Source organism: Lepisosteus platostomus, unplaced genomic scaffold (assembly GCF_059453375.1).
Source record: "Lepisosteus platostomus isolate fLepPlt1 unplaced genomic scaffold, fLepPlt1.hap1 Scaffold_32_H1, whole genome shotgun sequence".
NCBI classification, from domain to species: domain Eukaryota; kingdom Metazoa; phylum Chordata; class Actinopteri; order Semionotiformes; family Lepisosteidae; genus Lepisosteus; species Lepisosteus platostomus.
Window position 1 is genome coordinate 944,078 of NW_028291660.1, and position 12,477 is coordinate 956,554.

General features: G+C 47.8%; 2 non-coding genes across 2 annotated transcripts; both read left to right on the forward strand.

Moving 5' to 3' along the window:
* The first annotated feature begins 946 nt into the window (after positions 1 to 946).
* On the forward strand, positions 947 to 1,018 carry trnae-uuc (transfer RNA glutamic acid (anticodon UUC)). Its single transcript has one exon. It is a non-coding gene; the product is annotated as a tRNA-Glu (tRNA).
* A 2,089-nt stretch (positions 1,019 to 3,107) lies between these two features.
* Positions 3,108 to 3,181, forward strand: trnat-agu (transfer RNA threonine (anticodon AGU)). The gene has a single exon. It is a non-coding gene; the product is annotated as a tRNA-Thr (tRNA).
* Positions 3,182 to 12,477: the final 9,296 nt, after the last annotated feature.

Consider the following 12,477-nt stretch of genomic DNA (forward strand, 5'->3'; position numbering starts at 1 on the left):
CGATACACCAGCAACAAACCCTACAGGTTTCCGTAGTGTAGTGGTTATCACGTTTGCCTAACATGTGAAAGGTCCCAGGTTCGAGACCGGGTGCAAACAGCCTCTTCTTGCACGCTCCTGCACTTCACAGAGGTCTTGAACCACCAGTCATTTGTTCCCAATGTATTTCCGGTGCCTTCATGCACTCTTGTACCAAACGCACGTTTTTTCTGTACCTGGAGCCGATCATTTGCAATTGGGCTGTCCCGACAGACCAAGACGAGCTCTGTCGGCTCAAAAGCAGCGCAACACCTGCGAGAACAACAGAAAGATTAGTACCCAGCGGGGGCCTCTTAGTGAGCCCAAGATCTAATCAAGAATCGACTCCAGCAACAGGGCTGGGCGCATTGTTCCATACTCCGACCACTCTTGGTGTAAACAGGTCCCTCCTGGTCTCTGCATGAAATGCACTTTCCTGCGTTTGCTATGGTGTAACTGGCTTCCCCTGCATGGGCGAATGTGAAGAAGATCCTTAGTAAGTCATTGAAGAAACCCCGAGAAGAGGTCGGAGTGGCCTCTGTCGTTCATCAACGATCCAGTCAGGCAGTACTCCTCTGTAAAGCGCCGTTCGTTCACATCGATTGGCTTTTTTTTGCCTTCATTCATGCAAGTAGTAAAAGCAAACACCCCTATTCTGCCGTGACCCAGATTTGAACCAGGGTTGTTGCGGCCACAACGCAAAGTACTGACCACTATACGATCACGTCGAGTTACCGATACACACGTGGCAGGGCGGAAAAGGCTGTGCTCTCTTCGTGTGACATAAACGGAAAAGTCCTGACGTTGCATTTCAACTGAGTCCCAGTATACATCGACCCTTCGACACTCTGAGTGACAACTCTCTTGCGTGTTTTCTCATATTTATGTAGTTTGCTTGCATGATGCCGGGAACAGCAGGGTTGTTCGCTGCCATATGGTCTAGTGGTTAGGATTCCTGGTTTTCACCCAGGCGGCCCTGGTTCGACTCCTGGTATGGGAACGTGTCAGTTTTGCCTCCTGCTTTCCAAAAGATCAGCACCGTGTACGAAGGAGCCGCATTAAAACTACTCGAACGTGCAAAACGTGCGAGAAGAGGGGGCGCTTGTTTCCAGCCGAAACTTCTCGCGTGTGAGACCAGCTGACCATCGCTGCAGGAGGTGGGAGGGTTACTCTGGTAGACAGGGCTGACCTTCGGCAATAGGATTTATACTCTCCAAGATGATATTTGCACTTTCTGGAGAGGCGATTTTCTCCACGTCAGTAGCCCGATTTCGTCGATTGCGTGGAGAGGGCTGTAGAATGTGACGCCGCCTTTCCTGCTCCGTCCATGAGAGGCGTGCTGGTCTCTGGAGAGAGAGCACGGTCCATCAGCGCACTCCAATAAAGGCACTGGAAGCAGCTGAATCGCATTGGCGAAGCTCAGCACTGGGCCGCTGGGCATGTCTTACCACAGTTTCCGTAGTGTAGTGGTTATCACGTTCGCCTCACACGCGAAAGGTCCCCAGTTCGAAACCGGGCGAAAAACAAACAGATTTCTTTTGTCGCCACGCACAAAAGGGGATTGGGGATTCGCCTAGCGCTGTGATCGAACAGACCCACTCACCTCTTAGTGTGGCAGGATCTGCACAGTGCATGTCGCAGCGCATCCTGCTTTCACTTCAATGCGCGTCCTGATGTACCCCTTGCTCCCGCGTGACAGGTGGGGACAGGTGACAGGTCCTATACTAACGAGGAAGACATCGCTCTCTCCGACCCCCCGGCATCGTGTCCTGACCCACCGTGCTGGAAGCCGACGCGTGCTGTGATTCCTTTACGGAGCAGAAATGACAACCGAGGAGCCGAGAGATCATTTCAGCATTTCGCGTCTGAACGGAAAACACAAACGACCAACTCAGAATGACTTGCCTTTGACGCTTTTCAAAGCGTTCTTTGTGCACGACGACTGCGCCGCCTAGCAGATACAAATGGGTTGTACAACTTTGAAGTAGCAAATGGAAGAGGGCTAAGCCCCCTCTCTTTTAGCCCAGGTTCGATCTGTCTCCCAGAATCACCAGGGCGCACACACACACACCCGTGCCGTTGAAGTGCTTTGCTTCATTTCTAAGGGCAACTCAACATTCACTCCTACCCCGAGTGCAGAAAAGACAGCGTCCGCAGCAACAACAGCTCAGGTCTCTGCACAGGAGCTAAGCTGCCCCCATCTCCTCTGCTCTGCGGCTCCTGCAGAGCGGAGTCCTGCCTGGAGCCGTGTTTGCAGGCGGCAGCTCCCCACGCTCTGTCTGTGCGTCGTGAAATTAATTAATAACGTTAATAAATTTATAAAGTTAATAAAGTTATAAATTTGAAATTAATAACGATATAATTATATTCATGTACCACAACACAAGAATAGTACACGCTGTACATTGTCTGTCGATAATGTTTCTGTAGTGCTTTAGTGGGTTAGGTTCCTGACTTCCATGTCACACGGTCTATGATTGAATCCCATGGAACTATGACTTTATTTTTTAACAAACATTTCTTTGAAAAAATGAAACGTTTCCCTTGGTCAGAGATTAAATAAAACCTCACTTTTTTAGGTTTTACTGTGCAGAGTGAGGTTTTACCTCACTTTTTTTGAGCAGAAGGTTTACTGTGACCTGAGAAGGGCCGGCATCCAATCACGGTGGTAAATACACACAAGCTCTCACTCATCTGAGCTACACGGCTACCAAGATGATCTCGGGTGCGCCGAGCTGGTACGGAACATATTGAACTGATCGACGGCGAATTGTCTCTCAGACAGGCTTTTCACCTCTAAGCTCCCTGACTGACAGTGATCAGCTAGGTAGTGAAACAGTCAGCTGCTTCTAAGCCTTAAACAGCTGCATCTCGGCGCTTCCACGGAGAGATGATTTGAAAGCCGAACATCACCCATTGGGAACACCTTACTATCACTAGTTTAAGAGACTCTTAAGGTCTTGCAGAGGTGCCTGTCTAATAGCATGCGCTTTGCAAGCTATAGGTGTTTAGGCTGAGGCAGAATGCCTGTTAACAAAATGTTTTTCTAAAGGTGTGTCCAAGTGGCTGCAAAAGGACAACACTCCTGGGGTGCTGTGGCTTAGTTGGTTAAAGTGCCTGTCTAGTAAACAGGAGATCCTGGGTTCGAATCCCAGCGGTGCCTTCCTTGTTCTGTCTTCTTGAACAGTACTGGTCATTATGGACAACCGCCTACAGCTAGACTTAATTAAATGCAAGTATTCATTTCCTGTCTTTAACGCGACTTGTTTTTCTTAAAATGGATGCAACTTGCAAAACATGAAATACAAACCTTGCTAATCAGCGCTAGCGGCTGGCAAAAAAAAAAATAAGTCAGCAATGTTTTTTTCTTTAACCTTAACCCTACTAATGGAGAAGAGTTAAACGACCGAGTCTATGCAGCTTAAACGGTGCGCACGTCGGGTTCTTAGCTGGTAAATCACGCTCACCCCAGTCCTTAATCTTTTAAAGAGGATACAAAATTGAACCTAATCGCCACATCACATACATCCTGTTCAATGATAAAAAGGTAACATCTATCCTCGCTCCAGACTAAATCTCACGTTGAGGGCATATTTTTTTTCACTTTACCATGAGCCGGGCTCGGCTGCACAGAGGAGAGAGCAGAGCAATGAGGTCACGGGGACAGGGGAGTCACACGCTGGCGGTTTGAATACGCGGAAGATCACTGAGGGATCCACAGTATATGGACCCTCCGTGCGCCATCAGTCCGCACTCCGGACTCTGAATCCTGCCATCCGAGTTAAGATCTCGGCGGAACCTGAGGCACAGTTCCTTCTTAAAACGTAATCTGGTGAGCATTTCTAGAATCGTACTTGTATAGATGCAGCCTTTAATGTGTTGCTAGGTTAAAATTGATGACTTCTTGTATTTCAGTAGGCAACTGCCCTCTTGATTTCGGATTTAATTTCTTTATTACAGGGGCGCTTTTATGATGACAGAGTCATGTTCAGGTACTTTGCTTGATGGAGGAAGCTCATTTCGGACTCTGTGATCTGCTCACCTGGAAAGGTCTGCTGTACTACTACAAGAGAGAAGTAGAGTCTGGAAGAAGGGACAATTTTATGATGCTTTGGAAGGTAATGTTTTTTTTTTCTTTGAAATCGAAATGAATCAGAATAGCAGTGCAAAAGACAAACTCTTGGTTTGGTTTAAAGAGATATGGTTTTAAAACAGACAACATGTAGAAAACAGGTGTTTCTCACTTTTGGAAAAGAATGGACCGGGGGTAATATTTTACTAGTTGCAGGGCTGAGCTCACTGGGTTACAGTCCTGCAGTGTCACACCAGGTCCAGTGGTGCAATGGATAACGCGTCTGATTACGAATCAGGAGATTGTAGGTTCGACTCCTGTCTGGCTCAGGTCATTTTTAAACGCACCGGGCTGCTCCCTAAGTAGTCTGTGCTACTTACTGCATTGTAATTGCACCCAGTAAGAGATTTCCTTCATGTAAATGAACTGCACCTGACAGCTTTAGAAAAACACCTGGGCTCAGTACGGTGCTGAGAACTCAGCGTTGCTGTTCTAATTAGCACGCACTGCATCGGCTATGAACCCGAACTTTTCAATTATTCCGACCAGTAAGTCAACACGTAGTCCACATGAAAGGAAGAAATATTCTCTTGTCTGTCTCTTGTTTTTATAGAACTGAATGTCCCTGACAATGTACTGTTAGTTTTAATTGAAGAACGGCATTTGTTTTCAAATATACCAGACAAGTTTACGTAACTGCTCGTGCGACACTCAGTTGTAATTAGTCAAGAAATAAAGTCAAACAACAGCTGCGGGTTTGATTCTGAACGTACAGATGCAGCCATTCAAAATGGGTGAGGTATTTCGCGGCATACCGCGACACGCCCACCGGGGTATCACGCGGTTCACGTGTGTCACGTGACTAACTATCCGGCGTCGCCTTGTAAAACCGCCAGGGGGAGCTTAACCTCTCATGTACAGCATTTGAGCCTTTAATTTTGAACTGTGTATTACAGCATGTTAATCATCAGTCATTAAAATGTTGGTATATTTTATGAAAGCAAGATTGCTCAGTTGGACAAAACCAACTGAGCTGTGCATCACACAGCTGCCAGCGCACCTCACCGTACCAGGCCACCACTGCGTCATATAGCTGCAAGCGCACCTCACCGTGCCAGGCCACCACTGCATCATACAGCTGCCAGGGCACCTCACCGTGCCAGGCCACCACTGCGTCACAACACACAGCTGCCAGTGCACCTCTACATACCCGACCACCACTGCATCACACAGCTGCCAGCGCACCTCACCGTGCCAGGCCACCACTGTGTCACAACACACAGCTGCCAGTGCACCTCTACATACCCGACCACCACTGCATCACACAGCTGCCAGCGCACCTCACCGTGCCAGGCCACCACTGCGTCACAACACACAGCTGCCAGTGCACCTCTACATACCCGACCACCACTGCATCACACAGCTGCCAGCGCACCTCACCGTGCCAGGCCACCACTGTGTCACAACACACAGCTGCCAGTGCACCTCTACATACCCGACCACCACTGCATCACACAGCTGCCAGCGCACCTCACCGTGCCAGGCCACCACTGCGTCACAACACACAGCTGCCAGTGCACCTCTACATACCCGACCACCACTGCATCACACAGCTGCCAGCGCACCTCACCGTGCCAGGCCACCACTGCGTCACAACACACAGCTGCCAGTGCACCTCTACATACCCGACCACCACTGCATCACACAGCTCCAGCGCACCTCACCGTGCCAGGCCACCACTGCGTCACAACACACAGCTGCCAGTGCACCTCTACATACCCGACCACCACTGCATCACACAGCTCCAGCGCACCTCACCGTGCCAGGCCACCACTGCGTCACAACACACAGCTGCCAGTGCACCTCTACATACCCGACCACCACTGCATCACACAGCTCCAGCGCACCTCACCGTGCCAGGCCACCACTGCGTCACAACACACAGCTGCCAGTGCACCTCTACATACCCGACCACCACTGCATCACACAGCTCCAGCGCACCTCACCGTGCCAGGCCACCACTGCGTCACAACACACAGCTGCCAGTGCACCTCTACATACCCGACCACCACTGCATCACACAGCTGCCAGCGCACCTCACCGTGCCAGGCCACCACTGCGTCACAACACACAGCTGCCAGTGCACCTCTACATACCCGACCACCACTGCATCACACAGCTGCCAGCGCACCTCACCGTGCCAGGCCACCACTGCGTCACAACACACAGCTGCCAGTGCACCTCTACATACCCGACCACCACTGCATCACACAGCTGCCAGGGCACCTCACCGTGTCAGGCCACCACTGCGTCACACATATTTCAGCGCCATATATTTCATGGATATTATGGAATATAATGGATGGATATCTTAGTTATCTTTCAAGTTCACAGGTTTGCATGCATAATTTAATTTTGAAAGCCACTGAGACATCAGGTACTACTGTTGTATTTATGAAAAAGAAACAAAACAAAAAACATACTAACAACTGTGCCATCCTACTCCTTAGTTAATACATTTTATTATTCATAAACAGTTAACATTGTTAGCAAAATATTTTGAATTATATTTAACCCTATTTTATCTTTAGTTTTGTATTTAACTTATTATATGATAGTCAGACTTAATGTATATTTGAACAATGAAAATATATTTTTACAAGATTTTACATTCACTTTAATGCACTTAAAATTAATATGGTTAATAATAGTAAACTGTAACATGCTGTAACAAGATCGGTTAAACTGCGAAGAAAATGCTTTCAGAGAAAATGTTTCAGGTGTGAAGAACATAGATGTCCAATGCAATTTCAACCAAACCTGTTCCCACACACCCTGCCCCCACTACCATTAGAATAAACACAAACATTTTAGCGTTTCATTCTGAGCAGAAGACCCTCACACCTGAAGAGTGCTGGCTGTGACGAATTAAACCGGTTTTACAGGTTTCAATCACAGACCATGTGACATGGGACTCAGTAAACTAACACACAGCGCCACTGGATTTGATAATACCTAACCAAAATCCGCAATATGGAAACAGAACCTGTGTAATTGTTGATAGATGATGTACTCGTAACATTTTTTCAAGACGAACTACAACATTTAAAAAATGACTTGTATGTACTTGATATCTCTAATCAATCCACGGGTCCCAGCACAAAACGAAACTAAAACGCATACCGTTTCGCGCTTCTTATTAGTTGCTCAAAAGTAATTTGACCGTATGAAATGCATAATATAAACCTAGAAACATATACGTGAGCAGTACTTAAGCACTGTAGTATCGGTGTTAAGACATACCTCTCAAATACTGTAAATCAAGTTAAAAATATCTCAAGACCGATTCTGGTCGTTATGAAACCATGTTTCGTGTATGTTTTCTTTTTCATCTTGAAATAACTCATTTCTAAATACCTTTTTCACTGTTAACATCTTGCAGCAACTTTGTGACAAAATATACACTCTGACAGTTCATCCTGCTACCAACATTAAATAAAACAAATCTTAAGATTTCTATATTTATGTCTTTATTTAGTGGTTTCATTAGTGACAAAGGCTAAACTTTCTTGGAAAAATGTATTTTATGTGTTGCGGAAAAAACTGACTTGCTTTAACAAAATATGTTTACAAATCCTTTCACCTGGCATTTTCGTAGTTAGAAATTATGGAACGCTCTGTTAAAAGCAAGGGAGTTTTTATGTCCGTTGCAGTTCTTTTGCAACATGAATATAATTATATCGTTATTAATTTCTTGAGATACGTGATTCCATATTATATTCCCTTTTAATCAAATTCTAAAAGTATGCTTGTTGACTCCGGTATCACGTTAGTTAAAGACTTCGAAGCTTACAATGGTTAGGGAGAAATGGAATACTGGTGTGTATTTTTTTCTTTAAAGTACCAAGACCAGCTATATACTGTATGTTTACGTTCCAAAATTAATATCGTTTATGGCCTTCACACGCGTTACAGTATGCTCCTATTCTTTTTATGCTCAGGTACTAAGATTTCCCTTCAGTGGCAAAATTCAATATCTACAACGGGCACAGTAAAGACGTTTACAGTAAGTCTTTCTACGACAGACCAATGGACCACGAGTGCCCCTGTCGGTCAACCAATCACGCACCGCCTACCGGTCAAAGGCCTTTTCTAGGTCTACACTTAAAATGCACAGAGGGAGGGAGCGATCCTCTGAGTACAGACAGACATCCCTCAACAAGGCCAGGTTGTCGCTCATCAGGCGTCCTGCTATCCCACAAGTCTGTTCTTTCCCTACCAGTGAGGCCACTACATTTTGTAGGCGCAGGAAAAGGGCTTTGGAGAGGATCTTAGTGTCCACGCCTAACAGGCTGAGGGGTCTCCAGTTCTTTATGTTATTCTTTGCTCCTTTCTTAAACAAGAGAGAGATAGTGCCTTCTCTTAAGGAGTCAGGCAGCAATTCTGTCTTATAGCTTTCCACGAATAGGAGCAGTAGCGGATCCTGAAGCAGATCCCAAAAGGTGCAATAAAATTCTTTAGGGAGCCCGTCAGCACCCGGAGTTTTCCCCTGCTGTAAGCTCTCCATAGCCTGTCTCAGCTCTTCTACTGTCAAATCCCTCTCAAGTACTTCCCTATCTTCTTCACTCAAAACGTTTTCTAGCTTTGAGGTAAAAAAATGAATTTCTTCATCCTTTACCTCTGTAGAGCTGTACAGTCTTGAGTAGAAGGCCTCGGTGCAGGAGAGAATAGCACTCGGCTCTGTTCTCTCTCGTCCCTCCTCATCAACTACACTTTCCATGACAGACTTGGAGCCTACCACTTTCCTGAAAAAGAAGCGAGTACACTTCTCATTTTCTTCCAAGAACTGCACTCTGCTTCTTAACAGCACTCCTCGACTACTTTCTTCGGCTATGCTCCGGATGTCCTTTTTTAAAAGGGCGATATCCTCGAGCACATCGAAGCCACTGTGCAGCATCGTGTAGAGACGCTGCAGCTGCCTCTGTTTCCTGGCTAGCACTCCTCTCCGTCTGGCAGCAGCCTTCCTTCCCTCAGCCATGAAAAAGGCCTTTGTCCTCACCTTCACCTCCTCCCACCACTCTCCTACTGACCCGTACAGACACTGCAAGGACAGCCACTGTGATAGTTTCTCCTTGTAGCGGGATACTACCCCCTCGTTCTCTAGCAGCTTTGTGTTGAGTTTCCAGAGGCCTGGGCCAAAAACAGTCCCGCCCTGGAGTTCCACTCTACACCCTAAAGCCTGATGATCTGAGAAGAAGACAGGCTGAAGAGTGACCCCAACAACTTTCACTCTCTCTGAGACAAAGCAATAGTCAATTCTGGAGCTGCTATTCCTCCCTGACCATGTATATCCTGCTGTTGTGGGATATATACATCTATATGTGTCTGAGAGTTTAAAGTCTTTTCTGTCTCACTAGTTACCTTCTTCTTTTTCTTTTTCTTCTTACCAATTTCCTGCCAGCCATCCTCTGAATGAGCCTTCATCAGGGTGGCAGCAGTAAAAGCATTCACGGAGTCCATTTCAAGGAAGGGGGTAGAGGGAGGGGTGGAGGGGTTCCAGCTGTCCCCATCGCCATGCTCTCCTTCCTCCTCGCTCGGGGAGAAAACAGGGTCATTTTTCCTTTTCCTCAAGTCCAGCTCCTGGGAGCACTGAGGGGAAAGGGGTGCAGCCAATGCACCAGTCTCCTCTTCCCCCTCACCCACCAGCTGCTGCAGATCCTCCGTGATGGACTGGATGGAGGAGAGGAGGGCATCTGTAGCACTTGCAGAGTCTGAGAAAAGCAGCTCCGCTGAATCCTGGGTCTCCTCGCTGGACCCGCTCCACCGGGGGGCCCCACACTGGCCCTCGTTCTGAGGAGCAGGAATGGGGGAGGGGTCCTCGCTGTTCTCGGGGGTTTTCAAACCCTCGTGCTTGTCTGGTGCAGTCTGCGGTTGTGGGGGCGTAGTGGATTTCTCTTCCACCGGCCCCAGCGCCACAGCAGGACTGATCCTGGCTGGAGCCTGAGACTCTTTGTCCAACAAGGGTTCTTTGTTTGACTTGTTGTTTGCTTTGGCTTTTCGGGCCGGTTTGGCTGAAACAAGCACTGCCTCATCCTTTCTCATTTTGAGTTTATTGGCGTAGGCGTGAGGGCAGTTCTTAAAAACGTGTCCTTCCGAGCCACATAAATTGCACTTTGGCAGCATTGAACAGTCAGAGGCTAAATGTCCCTGTTTGCCACAGGTCTTGCAGCATTTCACAGTGCAGGACGATGCCAGGTGTCCCACAGCACCACAGCGCCGACACACCTTTGGTTGTCCCACATAAAAAACATAGCCATTGCAGGCGCCCAGCCGGATTGTAGAGGGCAGGTGCCTTAAGCCTCCATTTACATTGTCCGGTAGCAAGCAAACCTCGAATTTCCTTGCTCCTGTTTTTATACCGTCAACATCTCTAACCTCAGTTCCATGGTGGACGATGCAGTACTGGTTAAGCCAGGTGTGAATGTCCTCCGTCTTTGCCAGTTCCGAGAACACAACAACATGCACCGTTTTCCTCTCTCTCCGTGTCAGAGGCTGCAAGATGATCTTCTCAAGGGCAGGAACTTTCCCTCTTTTTGCCTCAAACACATCCACACATTGTTCAAACAGAGAATAGGTAGCAAAAACAACCTCAGATGCTTTCTGACCTGGGAGAGCGAAGATGAAATCCAAGTGCCGAGGTTCAAAGCCAAGTTCCTTCTGTAACACTTTTCTGCTGAACTGCATACGATCCAATTACTGCATACGCCAGTAATTCAAGATGGCGCCATGTTAGTGGCAGCCTGCTACAGCAGCTCCGTGTCTTTTTGTTGTCTTTTTGTTTCTTTCAGTTAGTAAATGCTAGTGTGTTAGTGTTTTTTCTTCATACCTTTGCCGGCAACTAGATTTGCGATCACAACATGATGGATACTAGGAAGCTGAGAAACTTTTTCTTGTTTTTTCTGATACTCGGACCTCTGTGGCTATCGAGTTGCAATGCCGATAGCCACAGAGGCATTGTCTACACGCGGGACCAGCTGATCGCGCTAGCGCGTCCGCCTCTACTCACTGGAGAGAAGCCATCGGTGCCGGAGGAGCTGAGGAGGAGAAGCCGAGGCTGTAGGGCTGGTGCGACGCGAAAGGCGAAGAGAAGGAGATTTAAACCCTACCTTCCTTCGATCATCATGGGAAATGTGCGGTCCTTAGCGAACAAGATGGACGAACTGGGAGCATTGGTGAGAAGCCAGAGGGAGTATCGTGAATGCAGTATCATGTGTTTCACCGAGACGTGGCTGCAGGAACTTATTCCGGACTCGAACGTTACCATCGGCGGCTTTCAGACGGTGCGGGCGGACAGAAATACCGAAAGCGGTAAGAGGAAAGGAGGGGGGCTCGCGGTGCTTGTAAACAACAGATGGTGTAATCCTGGACATATTCATGTTAAGGAGCGCGTCTGTAACCCGGACATTGAACTGGTAGCCGTAGGACTGCGTCCGTACTATCTGCCGCGGGAGTTTACATGCGCCATCTTTGTTGTTGTTTACATTCCACCTACGGCAAATGCAGAGGTAGCGTGTGACGTCATAAACACAGTCACAGCCAGGCTACAAACAAAGCACCCAAGCGCTTTTATAGCTATTTCAGGAGACTTTAACCACGTATCTATTTCCACCACTCTGCCTACTTTCCACCAGTTTGTTAAGTGCCCGACCAGGGAAAACAAAACACTGGACTTATTATATGCCAATGCTAAGGATGCATATAGTTCCACAGCCCTTCCCCCCCTTGGCAGATCAGATCACAACCTTGTCTTGCTTACACCACTATACAAGCCTATTGTCCAGCGCCAACCTGTGACCATGAGGACCGTGAGGAGATGGTCTCAGGAGGCTATGGAGGATCTACGTGGTGCTTTGGAGGCCACCAACTGGGATGTGCTGTGCGAACCACATGGGGAGGACATAGACAGCATGGTGGACTGTGTCACTGACTATATTAACTTCTGCGTAGACAACACCATCCCCACCAAAGACGTACACTGCTTTTCAAATAACAAACCCTGGATCACCAGCGACCTGAAGGCTCTTCTGAATGACAAGAAGAGAGCCTTTAGGAGGGGAGATAAGGAAGAGGTCAAGCGTGTACAGAGGGAGCTAAAGCAGAAGTTAAGAGAGAGCAAGGATGCCTACAGGAGGAAGGTAGAGGACAAGCTGCAAAGGAATAGGGTGAGAGATGTATGGAGCAGCATGAGAGAGATCACTGGCTTCAAACAGGCTGGGGTTGCAACAGAAGGGAACCTGGAGATGGCCAACAAGTTGAACCAGTTCTTTAACAGGTTTGATTCTGGGTCCTCTGTGGCGCAACACCCATCCCCCCACAGCCACACGCTC